Genomic DNA, 9,733 nt, shown 5'->3' on the forward strand with positions numbered 1-9,733 from the left:
ACAAACTTTATTAACCAACCTCTCTGTTGTCTTCAAAGATTTTTAAATATACACACATATACATATACTCATGTTCCTCTGCCTTTGGAAGTTGTTCAAAATACAACTTACATCGAATTGTCCCTCTGCATTGTTTCTCGCAGAATACATCTCTTTCTATTTAACTTGCATGTCCCATGAGTTTAGCCATTTCCTCAGTTTGTGGTCTACAGAGCTCTATTGCTACACTGCTGTTGTTTACTGTATTGCCAAATTCTACATAATCCTAAACTGTGTCCCTTCCCTATTTATGTCCAATTCATTTATGTAAAATAAGAAATGTGATGGTCCTAACAATTATCTTGGGGTACCCCACTTCATAAATGTCTTTAGTCAGAAATACATATATTTATCATTGAAACATTACTCCCTGATTCCTATACCTTCACTTCAAACACAGTTTTCAACTGTCCTTCTCCCATTAATATGTTGCAGGTGAATTTTGTAATGATATACTTTAGTCTTTTGAATGTCCATTTAGGAGACCTGTCTGTCACCATAGCTTTGAGTGTTGCTAACCTTATATTGCAAACCTTGCTATCCATTTTTATCATGGTTTATCATGACTACATCTAATGTCCTCCCACATCAGAGATCAGCCTCACCTCAACTGTTGGAATGCTTTATTCAGCTCTGCTCTCTGCCTCCACTGAAAAATAACAATGCTTTTATTTTTCATGTTTATGAAAGATTTGAGCTCTCTTGTTACCTGATTTTTTTCCTCATCTTCTTTGTCCTTCTTGCATTTTTTTCAATTTCCTGTTGTCATTCGTATATCAATGGAAGATGCTGCAATGTACAATTGTCTAATTGTGTCATAAAGCCAGTGATGATCTGGAAACAATAGTTAATGCGACACCTATTCTCATTTCTGCTACACTCATCTCATCCTGCCAACTCACTTGCTCAGTAAAATTCGTTACAGTACTATAACAAAAAGCACTGTTTTAGTCCTTTACTCCATGTAACAGGGAAAACAACAGCAATTCTAAAACTGTCAGATGCCAGGTATTACATCTCATTATCTCTAAAGTGCTGATGATAATCTTCAGTATCCGAAAGAGTCTTGTTCCTTATTGTCAGACTGCAGGAGAAAAGCCTCCCTGGTGGTTGGGTAGATGGAAAATATTCAGGTGCTGCTGCTACCAGAACTCTTTCATTTCCTTATCCCCAGTCACACATTTACATTGGCCCAGGAGGGATAATGCTGAGTCATAATATTCTCACAGTTATTTCCCAGCAACTTCACCACCATATTATGGTTAAAATCAGGAAAGCTGCCACGTGGTTTGCTCTATTCCCTCACAGGTTTAATATACTACAATCTTGCTGGTAGATCCAACATTAGATCACATGGAGCTTGAAGTTGCTGCTCCACTTGATACCAATTAAACTTGCCAGTAAAAAAATTAGAGTTTATTCATTTAAGTGTTAATAAATTTCATTAATTATTAGACACCTACATTAGACCATTATTTATTGACTACAGCTCTGCCTTCAATACCAGAATTCCAAGCAAACTCATCCCCAAACTCCGAGACCTGGGACTCAACACCTCCCCCTGCAACTGGATCCTTGACTTTCTGACCAACAGACCACAATCAGTGAAGGTACCTCTAGTGCAATTATTCTCAACACTGGTGCCCCACAAGGCTGTGTCTTCAGCCCCCTACTCTACTCTACTCTCGATATACTTATGACAGCATGGCCAGATTCTGCTGTGATTACATCTACAAGTTTGCAGATGATACCACCATAGTGGGCCGTATCTCAAATAATGATCCGGAGTACAGGTAGGAGATAGAGAGCTTAGTGACATGGTGTCATGAAAACAACCTCTCCCTCAATGTCAACAAAACAAAAGAACTGGTCATTGACTTCAGGAAAAGGGGTGATGTACATGCACCTGTCTACATCAATGGTGCTGAGGTCGAGAGGGTTGAGAGTTTCAAGTTCCTTGGAGTGAACATCACCAATAGCCTGTCCTGGTCCAACTATGTAGACACCACGGCCAAGAAAGCTCACCAGTGCCTCTACTTCCTCAGGAGGCTAAAAAAATTTGGCATGTCCCCTTTGACACTCACCAACTTTTAGCGATGCACCACAGAAAGCATCCTATCCGGATGCATCACAGGTTGGTACGGCAACTGCTCTGCCCACGACTGCAAGAAACTGCAGAGAGTTGTGGACACAGCCCAGCGCATCACGGAAACCAGCCTCCCCTCCACGGACTCTGTTTTTACCTCTCACTGCCTAGGTGAAGCAGCCAGCACAATCAAAGACCCCACCCGGGTCATTCTCTCTTCTCTCCTCTTCCATCAGGCAGAAGATACAGGAGCCCGAGGGCACATACCACCAGGCTCAAGGACAGCTTCTATCCCATGATGATAAGACTATTGAACGGTTCCCTTATACGATGAGATGGACTCTTGACCTCATAATCTTCTTTGTTTGACCTTGCACCTTATTGTCTACCTGCAATGCACTTCCCTGTAGTTGTGACACTTTACTCCATATTCTGTTATTGTTTTTACCCTGTACTACCTCAATGCACTGTGTAATGAATTGATCTGTATGAACGGTATGCAAGACAAGTTTTTCACTGTATCTCAGTACAAGTGACAATAATAAACCAATACCAATATTACTGAAAACAATTTCACTGGCACTGAAAAGTTATTCAGACACGTATAGGGGCCTATTAACCAATTTTAATTATTATTGTTGATATAACAATTAAAATAATTTTGACCCCTTTGCCTTGGGTGGCATGGAAGTGTAGCGGTACGTGTAGTGCTATTACAGCGCCAGCGACCTGGGTTCAATTCCCGCTGCTGTCTGTAAAGAGTTTGTACGTTCTCTCCATGTGTCTGCGTGGGTTTCCTCCAGGTGCTCTAGTTTCATCCCACATTCCAAAGACGTACAGATTACAAGCTGCAGGTGTGCTATGTTGGCGCCGGAAGAGTGGCGACACTTGCAAGCTGCCCCCAGCACATTCTCAGTAATGCAAAAAGATGCATTTCACTGTGTTTCGACATACACGTGACAAATAAATAAATATCTTATCTTAGTCTACTTTATTTCTTGTGTTCTTAATTGCATCTTTCTTTCTATTTTGTCTTCTCTACATGCTTTAACTTGAATTAAATATATTAACATAGAAATTCAGTGAGCTGGGAGGGGTTTGTAGCACAAAGGGGTCAAGCATGGCACATTCATGATGCTTTGGCTATGGCCCTGTTGCCCTAAAACTCAGCAGAACCCGAGGGTCAGGCATCACATACCAGTGAATGGCCCTTACACACTTTCCTATGGGCAGCATAAAATTGAGGATATATTACACATGTCTAGGAGCAGAACAGGTCCAGGGATTAGCAGAGGAAAGGGAGCCAGCAGCTGTCAGGGCCTGGGTTAGAGACTAGGGTTCAGATTAAGTAGCCCAGACTTGGGCCTACCTGTGAGTTGGGATCTGGAGTCAGGGGCAATCAATGATGAAATCAGTAAGTGGGAGGGATCTATATCATCATGGCGTAGGGAAGGGAGAGGGCAAGTATGTGACGGGGTCCCAGCCCTGGATTTGGACCTGGGAGCAATACTATTAAAAAGTGGTTGTTCTGAGCATGCCTGATGACAGCACACATCAAAGTAACACAGCCTAGTTTCCCAGGCAACACTCCAAAGAAAGACAAGGCCATTCACGTAGGTCTGATGTGGAAATCACAATACTGGTGCAAGCACAATTCACAGAGGAAGTGCCTGGTGGAAGAAAAAAGGAACCTCTGAGTACAAATAAGCCAAATTACTGAAAGTTGCACCACTATTTAACAAGGTCAGAAACAAAAATAGAAAATGAGCATGAGAATTTATCTCTGGGGAGATGGAAATGGAGATAAGGGAAACTGTGCTAATCCAGTTTCAAAATTTGGTGAGAAACAAAGGACTGCAGATGCTGCAATCTAGATGAAAAACACTACGATGCTGGAGGAACTCAGCAGGTTGGGCAGCATCTGTGGAGAAAAGCAGGCGGTCAATGTTTCGGGTCGGGACCCTTCTTCATGACTGAAGATAGGAAAAGGGGAAGCCCAATATATAGAAGGGAAAAGCAGAGCAGTGTTAGGTGGACAAAAGAGGGGAGGCGGGGTGGGCACAAGGTGGTGATAGTAGATGGAGGTAAGAGATAGTGATGGGCAGGTGCGGGGGAGGCAGGGAGAGCAGATCCACCAGGGGATGGGTCAAAGGTAAGGAGGAAAAAAAGGGAAGTAGAAAAAAAAGAGATGGGCTAGGAAAGAGAAGAGGCATGGTTGGGGGGTGGTGTGGGGATTACTTAAAGTGGGAGAATTCAATGTTCAGGCCATTAGGCTGCAAGGTTCCAAGACTGCAAATGTAGGTGCTGTTCCTCCAGTTTTTAAAATTTAGTGTGCAGTTCCACTCACCACATTATGAAAAGACAATGGAAAAGATGCAGGGAAGATTTACACAGAATATAGAGGTATATGTGTCAGGAAGTGAAGAACAGCTTGGGTCTTCATTTTCTTGAGAAAAGTAGGCTGAGATGTGCTCTATTAAAAGGTATTTAAGATACTGGAAGGTTTTGATAAGAATAGATGCATAGAGAACGTTTCCACTTGTGAGGACTAGTTAAGTCATTACATGAAGAAATCCAGTGGTGTTTCAGTAGAAATCTCTTTATCCAAGGGGAAGTGTGTATGTGGAACCCTTAACACAGGGAGTGGTTGGAACAAATGGTGTAGGTGGATTAAAGGGAAAACTAGACATGCATGTGTGGGAGATGGGAAGAGAAGGTTATAGCTACAGATCTGGATGAAGGAAGGATTGTGTGGAGCACAGACATTGGTAGAATGATCTGTTACTGTGCTGTGTATCCTGTGTAATTCCAGGCCAATGTCTGTAGACAGCTGGAAGTATAATAACCGCAGGTATTCGCTTCTTGCTGATCACAAAATCTGCACAAATAACATTGTCTAAAATGTCAGATGTTGTGTAACATTAATCCAGTTTGTGGTACATTCTTAAATTTGTGATTCCCCCAAAGGCAGTCTTTGCAGTTACTCCACCGACAATCCTTTGTGGTTGGATGAGTCACACAATAGTTTTGCATCAACCAAATGATCACTGTTTCCAAATTGGCTCACTCCCATTTTCAAATAGTTTTATCACCTTCGCCCCACCATTACCAATGATGATAAAACAGAAAGTCTCAAAAATACATGGCAGGTCAACCTGGGTATTTCCAGCACGGTTTTTTGTTCAGGTTTCCAGCATCCGCAGGGTTTGTTTCCTCTTTCCAGTGGAGCCAATTGAGCAAGTATCAGCATCCTGGCTTCACTCAGGAAGAGCTTGTGCTTCGTAAAGGATTGTTGCCCTCATGCAAAGAATATTTGGTTTTATTTGATTATGAAATCCCACAATATGTGACAAAGGCAACATGTGCGCATAAGATAAAGATTTTGCATCCAGTTCACATTGTTCCACACTGTTTCCCTGCACCTTACTTTCAGTGCCATTGATTCCTCCTCAAACCACTCAAAGTGGGATTAGTAAATAGGCAGAATACATTGAAATAAACACAGTGGGCATGCTCCATATCATAAGTGGCAATCATGTTGTAGGAATATACATTAGTGCTTTGCATGTATAAGACGCCTTTAACACAATAAAAGGCCCAATAATGTCTAAAGAGGAGCACAGAAAACAGATGGAATAAATGGATCCTTCTCAGATGAGAGTGCCAGAAAGCTCAGTTCTTGGTCCACAATTGTTCACTATTTACATTAATTGCCTGGAGGAAGTATGTAAAGTTTCCAAATTGTAGATGATGTGAAAATGGGTGGAAAGGCATGTTGCGATAAAGATACCGTGATTCTGCAACAAGGTATGGATAGATTGAGTGAGCGGGCAAAAACCAGCAAATGCAGTTTAATGTAAGGTATATATTTTGTTAAGAGGAATCAAAAGGCAGATTATTATCTAAATGGAGAGAGACTGCAAGTGAGTGAAGTAGAGAGGGATCTAGGTGTTCTAGTGCATGAATCATAAAATGCTAGCAGGCAGGTCCAATAAGTAGTTAAGGCAAAGGGCATTTTGGCCTTCATTGCAAAGGGGATGGAGTTTAAAAATAAGGTAGTGTTGTTGCACTTGTACAGGGTGTTGGTGACTCACCTGGAACACTGTGCTCTGTTTTAGTCCCCTTGCTTAAAAGTATAGTAACATTGGAGGCAGTACAAAGGAGATTCATCAGAGTAATCCTGGAATGAAAGCATTGTCCTACTAAGAGAGACTAAATAGTCTGGGTCTGTAGAAATTTCTTCTCACAGAGGATGGTGAATCTCTGGAATTCTCTGCCCCAGTGGGTGGTGGAAGCTGGACCATTAGAAGTGTTTAACATGGAGGTGGATAAATATTTGATAGACTGAGGAATTGAGGGATATGAAGAAATGATGCAGGAGAGGAGTTGAAGTCAGCATCGAACAGCCATGTTCATATTGAATGGTGGGGCAGGCTTAAAGGGCCTGATCTCCTGCTCCTACTTTCTTTTGTAGTCAAGCAAAAATTGACACTAGTTCAGCATAAATAATAGAACACTTGTCTAAAAGCTTAGACAAAGAGGGAGATAAAGGAGTGTTGAAATGTCTTGATAACCAAAGGATCCAAAAGTGAAGGCCCGGAGAGAGTGAAAGATGAAGAAAGAAAGAATTGGAACCAATGAGCTCAGGTGGAGAGTAGCAGAGAAAATGCAAGTGTGATTGTATACAGTAAAGCCCAGGTAACGTAGGAAGGGAAAAACAGAACGTTCATTCTGCTGTAGAAGGTTCCACAGTTATACTGTGGCCTCCATGGTCTCTACACATCCTGAAGTGTTTGATAGCTGCGCATCTCTATCCTGTAGAATTCTATTCCTGGCATTCCGAGTCCAGATCCAACCTCGAAATCAAAGGAATAAAATCATCTGGGTTCTATAAAGAGCTGATAATTCAGTGTATCTGATTACTGGTCAGGCAGTGATGTGATCATTTATCCTTTGGGCCTAAGAAGGCAATGACAAGGTTTGCAGGTGGAAACAGATCACAAAGATTACTCTCCTGAAAGGGGTTAATGTAAAAAGTAAAAGCTGATCCAACACCTTGATTCAAACCAGTTTTGATCAAATACAGAAACGGCAGGGAGATCGTCTTCCTATCAGGATTATAATCAGACAAAATAAAACGACAGGGAGCCAAAGAAATGCATTGCATTCACAATACAGTACAAATAGTGTGTTGCCAGTGTTTCAGCTGTGCCAGAGCTTCCTCCCATGCTCCTTTGCAAAGAACTGACAATATCCCCTCCTAAAGACTATCTGCTTTCAGTGATATTGGTTAAAGAAATAAAATCAGACAGGACGCCTGAGTAAATCCCTGGTCTTAGCAGTACAGGAGATTTTAATGCCCATCTGAACTGTCTGATGGGGCCTTGTTTTAGCATCTCAACCGAAGCAGATATACTCCAACAATTCACCTCAACAGCCTCCAAGCCTGAAAATTTGACTACAGGTCAAGCAGTGGTTCAACAAACCATAAGCAAGTGACCTATCCAATAAGGTTGATGCTTGTAACCATCCATCTAACGCAATGGCAGATGGACTTCTTGCAGGACATGTAACTGCACAAATTCGCTCCTCGACAGCACAAGTTCACAATTGATAGAATTAGGACCAACTCCTAAAATACAGATAGATCTGAAGCTATGGAGCCTTCTCCTTGATATCAAACATGACACAATTTTCTATCCATCACTATTAACAGGAGGACAAGGTACTTCAAGGGCTTGGTTAATTCTGTAAAGTAAAAAGCATTTATTATTATCTAAAGACCTTCAGAGGTTTCTGCATCATATTTTCTAAAGACGATTACATTTGTATGTCAAATAATTGTCGCCAATGCCACAAAATGCCATGTTCATGCTCTTGCTGACAAGTCAGAAGGTCAGGGGTTCAAGCCCCAGACAACTGCCTGTAATCCAGCAGAACATTTCGTTGCAGGACAGTACTCATGATGTGACCTGACTAGAGCATCATAACGTTTAATTATAACATCGCCTGAGTTGTAGATGTAATAGTTTCCCATCCTGTAGTTTACAGTCTTCTATTGCTTGGTCATCTGTAGGTTAGTGAGTCTTCTGCAGTTTTACCGTTAACCTTCCCTTCATGGGAGTCCATCTGAGACTCAGGATCCCCCTCCCCCGTGCAATCCTTGCCACTTCTTTGTATTGTTTCAGCTAGCATTGCTCAGATGCACAGAATGTGCTGGGCTCCATCCCCAATGTTATCCCAAATGCAACAGTGTGGAAAGGGGCAGGGGTGGGGGAATTGCAATGTAATTCGACTGAGTGCTTGGGAAAGAGAAAGGAAAGGAGGATAGAGTAGGATATTGCCTGAAGCATTCCCTTTACAAATTATTGTTCTGAACTGGAAAGTCCAGGATTGACTTCTGTTGAACCTGCTGCAACTCACTGAAATGGCTGGTTGGCTGAGACTTCTGGCAGCAAAGGTCAACTCCAACTATACAACACTACAGACCAAGTGCTGGTTAATGGGATCAGCATAGATGGGTATTTGATGGCCAGCATGGACCTGGCGGGCCAAAGGGTCTGGTTCTGTGCTGTGGAACTCCATGACAAGATGGGAACTGAAGCTTTGTGGGAGTGAGGTTGGGAAAGGAAATCCAGCAGAGTCACTATTAAAAGGAGTTTGCTGAAGGTATTTTAATACTTCCATATACTTGGAGAAGGCCGTCCAAGGTTACAACAGGATCTGCATCAACGGGGAAAGTGGGCAGAGGAATGGCAGATGGTATTTAACTCAGACAAATGCAAAGTAATGCATTTTGGGAAGTTAAATCACGGCAGGACTTAGACAGTAAATAACAGGTCCCTGGGGAGTGTTACGGAACAGTGAGACTGAGGGGTACAAGCACATAGTTCACTGAAAGTGGTGACATAGGTAGACAGGGTGGTGAAGTAAGTGTTTGGTATGCTTGCCTGGGTGGGGCACTGAGTACAAGAATTGGGACGTCGTGTGTGGGACATCAGTGAGACTGCACCTGGAGTATTGTGTGCTGTTTGGGGCATCATCCTGTGGGAAGGATGTGATTAAGCGAGCGAGGGGGTAGGAAAGATTCACAAGGATGTTGCCGGGGAGGGCTTGAGTCATAAGGCTGGGACGGCTTTCTCTGGAGTGAAGGAGGCTGAGAGGCAACCTTATAAAGGTTTATAAAATCATGAGGGGCATAGATAAGGTGAACGAACACAGTCTTTTCCCAGGGTAGGGAAGTCTAAAACTAGAGGGCATAGGTTTAAGGTGAGAGGGGAAAGATTTAAAGGGGACCTGAGGGGCAAGTTTTCCCCCCCACACAGAGGGTGGTGGGTATGTGGAATGAGCTGCCAGAGGAAGGTACAATAACATTGTTTAAAAGACATTTGCACTGGTTTATGGATAGGAAAAATTTAGAGGGATATGGGCCAAATGCAGGCAAATGGGGCTTTCTCAGGAAGGTACCTTGGTCGGCATGGACAAGTTGGGCTGAGGGCCCGTTTCCATGATGTACATCTCTCTGACACTATTTCCCAGAAACCTTGCCACCCATTCATTCTCTGCTTCATTATTTCTCAAGTAAAATTCAAAATATTCTTCAGACAT

The sequence above is a fragment of the Pristis pectinata genome, chromosome 13 (assembly GCF_009764475.1).
Source record: "Pristis pectinata isolate sPriPec2 chromosome 13, sPriPec2.1.pri, whole genome shotgun sequence".
NCBI lineage: Eukaryota > Metazoa > Chordata > Chondrichthyes > Rhinopristiformes > Pristidae > Pristis > Pristis pectinata.